Here is a 12,012-nt window from a genome sequence, read left to right on the forward strand (position 1 = left end):
TGCAATCCTTTGGGTCTCTCCTTGATCACGAGATGGCTGTAGCAGCTCCAGACAGCGTTTAAGTCCTATGTGAGAATCCTAGACAAGGAAGTAGGTGGCAACAGTCTTCTTGGGATGGTCTGTTTTTAGCCTGAAAGGAAGCCTCAACTGACTTCTCCTTGGGTCCCACTGGCCAGAACTGGGTCACATACCCAACCCTAGACTCATGATTGTGAGGTGGAAATTACCCTGATTCATTCTCCAGCTGTCCCTTAATCCCTGTACGTGTGCCAATCATCTGAGTCTCTGTTGGCAGAGAATGGAAAGTGGGGCTGTAGTGTAGCAAGAAACCATGTCTCCCACACATTTATTTCTACTATCCGCTGCCCTTCTACTACCACCCTCACACCATCCCAATTCTAAGAGCTAGCCTTATTGAACCACCTTCAGTACTTAATCATGCTATACTCTCTGTGGTGTCTGGGTCTTTGCACTTTTGCTCTGCCCAGTACACACACTCTTTCATTCAGTTACTAGCGCCTTGGTCTCTGTGGCACTTGCTTCTCCCTTTAGGCCTCTGCTTAGATATCACTTCCTTTGGAATGTCTTCCCTGACCTCCAATATCTCCCATACTCCAGCACCCTCTTGTTGGTCTCGTCTTAGTTAACCTGTCAAACTGTAGATCTTCCTTGACTTAAAATGGGGTTGTGTCCTGATAAAAACATAAAATGTTGAAAATATTTTAGGTAAAAAATGCATTTAATCTACCTAATCTACCAAACAGCATAGCTTAGACTAACCTACCTCAAATATGCTCAGAACACTTATGTTATCCTACAGTTGGGCAGTTATCTAATACAAAGCCTATTTGATAATAAAGTGGCAAATACCTCATGTAGTTTATTGAAATCTGTACTGAAAGTAAAAAACACAATTGTCATCTGGGTTCAGAGTGGTTATAAATGATTGCATGACTGACTGGGAGCTGCCCCTTGTCAGGAGAGAGTATTATGCCATGTATTGTGCCAGCCCAGGAACAGATCAAAATTCAAAATTCAAAGTATCATTTCTACTGAAATTGTATCACTTCTGCACTGTCATAAAGTCAAATCATCTAAGTTGAGGACCAAATGTATGTTGTAATTTTCTGTCTACCTATTTATATCCCCCACTAGACTGTAATCTTTTCATGTCTTATTGACTGAGTCTTATTTCTCTATGACTTCACCTAGAACCTACACATAGTAGGTGATCAATAGATCAATAGAAATAAATGAAGTAAAGCACTTTTGGGGTGCACCCCAAATTAACTTTTGTTAAATCCACTTTAAAAAATCATGGGGGGAGTTCCTGTTGTGGCTCAGTGGAATTGAATCTGCCTAGTTTCCATGAGGACAAAGGTTCGATCCCAGGCCTCACTCAGTGGGTTAAGGATCTGGCATTGTCGTGAGCTGTGGTACAGGCCAGCAGCTATAGCTCTGACTCTACCCCTAGCCTGGGAACTTTCATATGCCACAGTGTGGACCTAAAAAAAAAAAAAAAAAAAAAAAAAGAGGTCATAGGACATAGATGTCAGTTTACTTCTGATTTTTGTTAAAGGGAATAGACAAAAGAGTCATATGTTAAGAAAATTCCTTATAGACATTTACATTTGAAAGCCTTAGCTCTGATGCCTTCCAAAGAAACTGGCACAGCTTGCTGCAGTTCAGGGCAGAGAGCCACCTTCTCCACCTCCTGGCTGTCGGGTCAGCCACAAGACACCAGGACTCAGGCCCAGCAGGCACAGGATCCAGCTACCAGCAGAGCTGGCTATTGATGAGGGCTGGGAATGAGCAGGCCCAGGTGTCTTCTCCACCTGGCTCTCCCAGGGACCTGCCCCCACTCTTTCCTTAAGTGTTAGAGGCTCTGTTGCCCACCTTCTGGGAAGAGACTATAAATCAAAGAGAAAAAAAAAAAAGCCAGATGATAAAATGTTTCCTAGACAAGGTGAACAGTAAAATATCTGCTCAAAATATAACTATTGTAAGCATTTCCCTTTTCACTTGTCGGTCAGGGCCACCTGACTTTTCTTTGGAATTTTTTTTCCAAACGAAGAGCAAAGGATGACCTACAGATTAGGCAGAGAGAGATTTATTCTGCTTGTCTCATATAAGAACTAAAGATTCTAAGAGTTTTTTCAAAAGGGCATATTTTTGCATATGCATTCATAACATAGAAACTAAATGAATTTATCTACTTGAATTTTATAAAATGCTATCTTACTCTGTAACTTCTTGTTACTATCAGTAGAAAGCAGTATATGTCATGACAAGACACTTAATTCCTTTTGTAAGCAGATAAGTTAAAATAAGGAATAAATGAATGAATGAAAGTGTGAAAAAATAGGAGTTCCCTTTGTGGCTCAGCAGTAATGAACTGAACTAGTATCCATGAGAACACAGGTTTGATCCCTGGCCTTACTCAATAGGTTAAGGACCAGTGTTGCCATGAGCTGGGGTGTAGGTTGCTAACATGGCCTGGATCTGGCATTGCTGTGGCTCCAATTCTACCCCAATCTTGGGAACTTCCACATGCTGCACTTTCGGCCCTAAAAGCACACACACACACAAACAGTGACCAAATTTGATTAATATAATAGAGCAGCACGTTGAAATTTTAAACACTTTGAAGATAACTATTGAATTTATAATTTACATGAGGTAATGAAACATTTGCAAATTTATTTACTTAATTTATTTATCTATGTTTTGGTCTATTATTACTATTTTTTGGCCATTCCTGTGGGATGTGGAATTTCCCAGGTGAGGGATCAAACCTTTGTCACAGCAGCAACCCAAGCCACTGAAATGACAACACTGGATCCTTAACTCACTATGCCACATGAGAACTCTTTTCGCAAATATTTTAAAAGAGATATTACCAGGCACAGTGCGCTAGGGACTCTTTGGTTTAAACATAGTATTGCCACTTTTGAGTATCACACCTGACATTTTTCTGAATGACTCCCCAAAAGCTGCCCATCTGGAGTGGGGCCCAAATTGGGAGAGGGCTGTCCAGCTGAGCCCAGCTGCAAAGCAAGCATCTCTGCCTTGGTTCTTGTGAGATAGTGAATCAGTGCTGCTGGGATGGTCTGTGGCCCATCTAAAAGCTGTGTGGAGCCCAAGACAAGTCTCCAAAAGATGTCACTAAGGACAACTTTTGTGCTAGGGAAAAGGCAAAGGCTGCTTTAGCAGTTGACACTTCATTTTGTGATATGACTCCTGGTTTGTTGCTAGGCTTGTGAAGAGACTGAATCACTCAACCATCTGGCATAAGACAGCTACAGTTCATGAAGTGCTCTTGTCTCAGACACTCAGTATAAAGCCAAGCTAAGTAGTAATCCACATCAAATGGATTGAGATGGAGAGAAACCTCTAAGGCTGAGCCCAAGAGAAGCCTGAAGACACAGGTAAATTGTACCAGCAGGTAGTTGCACTCCTACCTTACTCTTTCTTCCTTAGGCCTCCTGGGGAGTTTCCTATGACTAGTGCACCAGGGATAGAGTAACTCGAACCTGGTGTACAGATGGCTTTGCATGATATGCTGGCACCAGACAGATGAGAGGATGTGCTGCTGTTCTTCAGAGTGACCCCAAACTACAATTAGGAAGAGAAACACAATAGTTCAATTTTGAGCAAATTTTTTTACTGTTCACCTTGCCCAGATGGAAACATTGTATTGTCCATTTTACCTGAGGTCAGGATCTGCACTGTTTCTTGAGCTAATTATTTGGCACATAGGTGATATTCAAAATCTATAAGTAAGGCAATTGGAATCTAGCATTGGCATTCCTGTTGTGGTGCAGTGGAAATGGACCCAACTAGTATCTATGAGAATCAGGGTTTTATGCCTGGCCCCCCTCAATGGGTTAAGGATCCACATTGCCATGACCTGTGGTGTAGGTTGCAGAGCCCTAACCTGGGGAAAAAAAAAAAAAAAAAGGAATCTAGCACTGAAACTGGTGCTAACTCCTGTTATGCTGGATATTAACTGTTTCATTGCTAGATTGTATGTTTGTGGGGGCTGGGGCGGGGTCAGAGATATTTTTGAAGGAAGGACCAGAATGGCTTGGGAAAGGGTGAATACAATGGGGCAGAGAACTTGGGACAGCGGCAATATTTTAGAGATGGTTAAGACTGAAAGATGGATAAGTTTGTTGTCTTGGTCTGACTATATAGTCAGGACTAGATAATCAGAAGTCTCTAGATTGGAGAACTGATGACAGGAAGGTTTCAGGAAAGTATAGAAGGACCTTTCAATGTGAGAATATATGAGTCCACGTGAATGCTCACTAAGAGGCCTTCATTACAGAAGAGGTTCAGGAGAACAAAATGCCTCCTTCTGTGGAAGTCAGTCATCCTCCTCATCCAACTAGTCTATTGGTCCATGGACATAACAGCTATGATGTCCAGGATAGAGGTAATGCTTGGACTCAACGATGTAAATTTCCTTTCATCAGGAACAATTCATATACTGTTAAGCAATAGTGACTAGCAGTGTGCTTCTAAGGACCTGATCTACTACCCTGCGGCAGATCAATTATCTTGAGTTAGAAATGCTCCTTCATCATGGAGAAGCAGCATTTATCATTACTGGAATAGTCTTTCAGGATATGGATTCTCTTTCCCTGCTTACATGCCTCTAAATTATTATGGGATTCCATACATGGCTTCTGACCAACCAAACCACTGCATCGCAAAACAAGCAAGGCAATAGGCACTGCTTGGCCTTACTGTATAGATCTCCAATCATCCTCATGATTGGACTTCATTGGAAACTTAGTCACAACACTGTGTAAGAAGTAGCCCCTTGTGATACTGGTGTTCTATGTTGTAGGATGCAGAACATGAGCAGAACCAGTTACCCATATGCCTGATAGTGTTTTCATAGCTAGAATGCAGCGTAGGACTGAGGGGTGAAGACATCTCTTATATTTCACCTATTCTTTCACTTTCAGAATTTTTGCTTTAACTCTTTAAAATTACTTCTTTCAACTCTTTTAGCCTAAGGAATTGAGTATTTAGTGGAGGGGTATTTTATCTAAGTGTTAAAAAAATGTAGATTTTATTGAATTGGGAGCCAAAACTGCCACCTGATTATCTTAGATTCTTTGTGCAATCAGGGCAAAGATCCTTGGCAAGCTATAGTGTTGGCTGAAAGCCAGGTAAACTTGGAACAAGCTAAGAAGGGATCTATCTTATAAATCAGAAGCATTTTTGTGAATGCCAGAAGAATGGAGGACTTGCACTAGTATTTCTTTGCTAAATATGCTCTTTATTCTCATTTTCTTTTTAAATGATAATTAAAATAATATTTTTTTTCTTTTCTTTCTTCTTTCTCTCTGGGGTGTATAATGTTATCTAAGTGGTGGTTGAATTTATGTAATCCATAAGCTGTAGAATACTGAGATGTGATTGTGACAGAACTGGAGAGGAATGAACATACACCACAGTGCTGGACTCATTGGCCAATATCTTATTTCTGTGTTGCAGTGCCTAGAAATGACTGTGGTTTTCTCCTATTGCAGTCGTGTGAGGATTGGTTGGATTATGTATTACAAAGTCCTTTTTGAATGAATGAATGAACGTGTGTGTATATATATGTGTGTTCTGGGCAGCCAGAGGGTGGATTGTAGCAAATGGTTTTGTGGTAGCTGTATGATCAACTATGGTTTCTTCTTTCTCAGAGAGATTATTTGTTTGCACGTAGACATAAGCCCAGGAGATTTCATCTTTGCTATGTGATTCTGTCTATATGGATGTATATGTTTGGGAGTTGCCATCAGATTATTTTTTATTTTTAAAATTTTTAAAAAATTTTATTTATTTATTCAGTCTTTTTAGGGCCGCACCTGCAGCATATGGAGGTTCCCAGGCTAAAGGTTGAATCGGAGCTGTAGATGCCATCCTATGCCACAGTCACAGCAATGCCAGATCCAAGACAGGTCTGTGACCTACACCACAGCTCATGACAATGCCGGATCCTTAACCCACTGAGTGATGGTTAACCTAGCATCTTCATGGATTCTAGTCAGGTTTGTTTCCGCTGAGCCACGGTGGGAACTCCACGATCTGATTATGTTTTGCATCTTGATGATTAACATTTGGAATGGTGAGACTAAGGGTTGGAAAGCTATTTGATCTGAGTTCCATTAATGGCAAATTCTAGAGAGAGATCAATAAATTCCTTGATGTCCTGGAGGCTCCCCGCTTCCTGTCCTTTTGATCCTTTGTCCTTCACCCCTTCCTTGGATTTCATGAAATCCAAACCCCAAACTCTTAAAACCCTTCCCATAATCTTCCTTTGTTGTCCAAGTTAGCCAGAGTTGTTTTATATTCCTTTTACCCACAGAACATCTGTTAGCTAATATAGAAATTAAAGACTACCTATGTATGGGGTGACCCTAGATGTGGTTGCTTAATTTTAATGAGAAATCATCAATTATTTGTGAAGAAGGAAACTACAAGAAGAAAGGAATAGTTCCAAGCTAATCTCTTTCTTCATGGAGTTACACTACCCTCCGTTTCCCCTTAATTCTTTGATGGGAAAAGCTCAGCATTAAATACTGGAATAATTATATGTATTTTTCCAAAGTTAAAATTTGGATATAAAGAGGAGACAGCATTGGGAAGGATGAGAAAGAGCCCTCTAGAATGATCAGTCACCTAGAGTAGCTGGTTTAGTGAGAGAACTAGATCACATGGGCAGAAAGTGAAAATACATAGACTTGAAGTAAAGACAAGCTGAGGATCAAGACAAGTAAAAAAATAGTCCTCCAGTGCTCTCTTCCTCATATCTGTGCTGTTTACTAGTCCTGCTGCCACTGGGACACAAGGAGATGTTCTGGTGGTAGTGGATACAGGCCTTAAGGAAACTTACCAAATAAGACTATGTATGGGTGGCTTTAGGTATATTGTACATTAATGTCACCGTCTTCCTATTTATTTTCATTCACTGGTCTTTCCAGCTTTTTCCTTACTGAAATCTAATGTTCTTTATTACGCATTAATGCAGCAGTTCTCAAACTTTAGTAATCCTAACAATTACCTAGGGAGTGCTTGTTAAAATGCCAGGATTTTCAGATGTAATGAGTCATTGGTTGAGTGACCATATTTTAAGTTACTTTCCAAACCACGCAATTTTTGAGAGTGAAGTGAGTTGTTACTAATAACTATTCTGGGAGGACAAGTATGAACTAGCACTGGCCCAGGCAAACCATGACATGGGCCAGTAATTGATCACATTTGAGAAACACTACTAAGTGAAATTAAATTTCAGGCACAGCAACTCACACAATTCACATTTTAACTGGTTGTGATTATAAAAGTCCTTGTTATAGGAGAGAAATTTTTTAAGTTAACAAAATGAAGGACCTGTCGGTTTATTTTATTTTTTAATAAATTTTATTATAGTTGATTTATAATGTTCTGTCAATTTCTGCTGTACAGCAAAGTGACCCAGTTATACAGATATATACATTCTTTTTCTCTTGATATCTTCTGTCATGTTCTATCACAAGTGATTGGATATAGTTCCCTGTGCTATATAGCAGGACCTCACGGCTTATCCATTCTAAACATGTAGTTAGTTTGCCCTGTCTTCTAACCCCAAACTTCCAATCTATCCTACTCCCTTCCCTTCCCCTTGGCAACCACAAGTCTGCTCTCCATGTCTGTGAGTCTGTTTCTATTCTGTAGATAGTATCTAGATGAGAAATTTTAGAACTTAAGGAAGAAAAAAAAAAAAGGAAGTCCATGTATTTTTTCAGGTGGGGAATTGCCTGCCTGCTGTACCCCCCCCCCCAAATTAGTATTAACCTTTGGTAGACTTATTTTGCCCATTGATTTTTGAGTTAGTTCAAGCACTTTTAAATCACCAAAAAATTGCCTTTCTTCCCTCCTTTTGTTCCGTCCTCCGTGCCTTCCTTCCCTCATCAATTTGGGTTTTTTAAAATGATTTTTTTTAGTTACCCTTTTATTTATTTTTATTTATTTGCCCATGCTTTAGCATGTATAAGTTCCCAGGCCAGGGATCAAACCTGAGTCACAGTGGTAACAATGCAGGATCCTTAACCCACTGCACTACTAGGGAACTCTCCTCATCAATTTGTTTATCAAATATTCATTGAGGAATCCAGAAGACTGAGAAAGTCAGAATCTGGGAGAATGCAACCATGGACTCTCATTCCTCTTAACCTTCATAAAATGCAGAAACAGCCCAGCTCCAAGAACTGGTGTGATTTGCAACTGTTCTGGAGAGAAATTTAGCCAAACATCATTAAAAATACAACAGAAACATGTATTTCCTTTAATGCTAGTTTAGTAATTCAACCAGAAACACTTTAACCTTAAATGTTTAAAGGACTAGTTACTTCAAAGTATTTTTAAAGTGATGTTAAACTGTAAATATGAGATTACCTCTCTTTTGTCTGGCATGATTATCATCATATTTATAGTTACTCTTGTTGGTAAAGATTAGGTTTCACTTTGTTCCTTTGCAGCTAATTTTGGGTTTGCATTGTAGAAAACAGATCAAGTGTGTCAGAAAGTAAGCACCTGGCAGGGAGGAGGAAGGCATTAACTATTTCAGGCACTAATAAAAAATGGTACTTGCTGCACAAGTAAACTAGCCAGTTACAATCATGGCTTGATAGAGAGATACATGTTTAATAAAAAAATACATATTTATTAAAACATGTTTTATTTAGAGATGACATTTGCCTCCTGTTGACTTCCTTTAAGGAAAACTAAGTCTAAGTTAAGAATTTCAACTTGTTTTTAAATTGTGTTTCCAGTAATTAGTATATGAAAGATAAAATGGCAAAGAAAACACAACTATTTAAAAAAATATGTATCTCTCTATCAGGCCTGTGATGTACAGCAGGATCTCATGGTTTATCCACTCCAAATGCAATAGTTTGCAGCTGTTAACTCCAAACTCCCAGTCCATCCCACTCCTTCCTCCTCCCTCTTGGCAACCATAAGACTGTTCTTCAAGCCCATGAGTTTCTTTTCTGTGGAAAGGCTCATTTGTGCTGTATACTAGATTCCAGATATAAGTGATATCATAAGGTATTTGTCTTTCTCTGTCTGACATACTTCACTTAGTATGAGAGTCTCTATTTCCATCCATGTTGCTGCAAATGGCATTATTTTGTTCTTTTTATGGCTGAGTAGTATTCCACTGCGTATATATACCACATTTTAATCCAATTCAAATTGAAAAATGGGCAAAAGACCTGAATAGACACTTCTCCAAAGAAGATATGCAGATGGCCAGCAAGCAGAAAAAATGCTCAACGTCACTAATTTTTAGAGAAATTCAAATCAAAACTACAATGAGGTACTGCTTCACACCAGTCAGAAAGGCTATCATTAACAAGTCAACAAATAACAAATGCTAGAAAGGGTGCGCAGAAAAGGGTATCCTCCTACACTTTTGGTGGGAATGTTAATTGGTACAACCACTATGGAAAACAGTGTGGAGGTAATTCAGAAAACTAAATATAGAACTACTAAATAAACCTTTTTTAAAATGCCTAGACCATACTATGGTGTGTGTATTTTCTATAAGATAAATGTCACTTTCAGCTTCTGTTAACCCACATTATTCCAGGAAATTTCCTAATGGTCCTTTTAGACATTTTCTCTTTCTGTAAACCTATTACTGTGAAGCCAGTTCCTTCCTGTTGTTTCTCTGCTATTGCATTATTGTTTTTTATTTTGTTGAAATAATCTGTCTTTATAAATTAATTTTATCTTTTTGTCTTAATTTTTTTCAACTTACATTAGCATTTTTATTATGAATTCCTTTTTGAAGGGACATTCATACTTAAATGAGATTTATTCTGTTTGCAAAATTTAATTAAAATTTCCTTCTTCCTCAATACATTTAATCTGTAATTTTTCTTGGATTGTAATATTTCCTATTACTTCAAATCAATAGTGGAGAATGGAAACATTCATAAATTGATCTAAATAATTTTCCTATCTTTCCAGTGGCTACTTTAACATTATTCATTTTATCACCCTTGAGATCCCTTGAATATAAAAATACATTCTGCTATCTCCTCTATGTATAGGAAGTTTTTCCATAGTTCTTTATGTATAAACTTAAATATTTCACAGTTATTTGTCTTCTCTTTGTCTATTCATTCTGCTAGTCACTGAGCACCTATCATTAATTAGACACTGTTAGGTTATATTTGTTACTGTATTTTTCTAATTGCATTTTTTGGGGGGGTATTGTATTTCTAATGCTCCTTACAAAACTATGCTTAAAAGAATCTTTTTTACTCTGATTTAAACCTTTATTTTCTTGCATAGTTAATTAGACTGTAGTGTATTTATAGAGTTAAGAGCCATGACTATTAAACAAATACACTAGTAGTTCTGATAATTCTAAAATTTCCCAATGAAATCATGTATCTGTAATGATGGCCGTTGTGCATGTATAAAATTTCATAGAAATCTGCAAAAATTAAAGAAAATGATAATTTTACTGGAAATAATTTTATTTTAAATGGCAAATTAAACACAAATGTGTAAAAATCTGTAATTTAATATCATTTATTGTCCACGAGATTGGTCAAATCAGTAATTTTATCTATCATAAAAAACAGCTAGATACATGAAAAATTTTTGACAGTCATGTTGAAATCATTCCATTCACTAAACATTGACCTTTTTCAAATAAAACTTTGCTTTTAGATCTTTAGAGGTTACTCTGTGAGAAGAGAAACAGGAGAAATAGGAAATAAACTTAAAATAGACAGTTTATTCAGATGATTTAATTAATTGAAAGCCATTGCTATTAGCCAACTCTGCTCCATCAATCCTGGTTGAAGAGAATTGGCTAATAGCAATGACTTTCAATTAATTAAATCATCTGAGCAAACTGTCCATTTTAAGCTTATTTCCTATTTCTCCTGATTCTTTTCTCATAATCTCTAAAGATCCAAAAACAAATTGCCGTTTGGGGTCTGCAACCACGATGAGTCACCTGCAAGACTCCATAGGGCACAGGAAGGAAAACACTCTTATAGGAAGGAGAAGGAAGTTGGAAGAGCTCTAGGAAAAAAAAAAAAAAAAATCCATGGCTCTTCATTGACTGAATCCTTGCCACGAAAGAAGAGCCATCTTTCTTCTTCCTGTTGGGGCTCAGCTATCACCATAGGGTGTGAGAGCTTCCCCTTTCTGGTCTTAATATATTTAATTGAAATTTCTGCTTATTAATTTTTTAAACTTGGTTTTTGCCATTCCCAAGGGCTTGTTGTTTAGCTTTTCTCCTTGAAAACCTCCCCCTTTCCCCTGCCTTTCTCTTAGTGAATCTTTTCCATGATTCAGGAGACCCTAGCTAGAACTTCTAGATAGTACCTGGATCATTGCTTATGTTACCACTTAAAGGAAAGTTTAATCTCTGCCCTTCTCATGTGGCAGCTTCAACCAATAGGGAATAGGATTCTAACATTTTTTTTTCTCCACGAAGAAAGATACTGGAGAGAGCTTTTTGCTTCTAAACACACGCTTGGTTTTCTGTCCCTGATGGACAAACAAATGGCTTATATGATTGGTTAGATGCTCATGTTGCTCAAGCCACATTTTTACCACTAGGCAGTGTCTCTGTGTAAGGTCATAGTTCATGTTTGGTGGATGATGTTCTGCTCTCATCTACTTTTTCTTTCTGTCTCTCTCTCTTTTTCTTTCTTTCTTTCTTTCTTTCTTTCTTTCTTTCTTTCTTTCTTTCTTTCTTTCTTTCTTCCTTCCTTCCTTCCTTCCTTCCTTCCTCCCTCCCTCCCTCTCTTTCTTTTCTTTTCTTTTCTTTCTTTCTTTCCTTCTTTCTTTTAAGGGCCACACCTGGGAGGTTCCCAGGCTAGGGGTCGAATCTGAGCTGTAGCTGCCGGCCTATGCCATAGCTGCAGCAATGCCAGATCCGAGCCTCGTCTGTGACCTACAGCTCACGGCAATGCCGGATCCTTAACCTACTGAGAAAGG

The 12,012-nt window shown here is 38.3% G+C and overlaps 1 protein-coding gene across 1 annotated transcript in view; it reads left to right on the forward strand.

Annotated features, from left to right (window-relative positions):
- The first annotated feature begins 3,334 nt into the window (after nt 1–3,334).
- Nucleotides 3,335–12,012, forward strand: part of LOC110262296 (uncharacterized) — a 117,409-nt gene continuing 108,731 nt past the window's right edge. Inside the window, exon 1 of the mRNA XM_084977112.1 lies at nt 3,335–3,428. The gene's annotated coding sequence lies outside the window, so the exon portion shown is untranslated. The remainder of the gene's footprint in view (nt 3,429–12,012) is intronic.

Source organism: Sus scrofa, chromosome 9 (assembly GCF_054392235.1).
Source record: "Sus scrofa isolate SSC_HxYL_T2T_F1_AM1 chromosome 9, Sscrofa_HxYL_maternal_Yorkshire_Landrace_v2.0, whole genome shotgun sequence".
Taxonomy (NCBI): Eukaryota; Metazoa; Chordata; class Mammalia; order Artiodactyla; family Suidae; genus Sus; species Sus scrofa.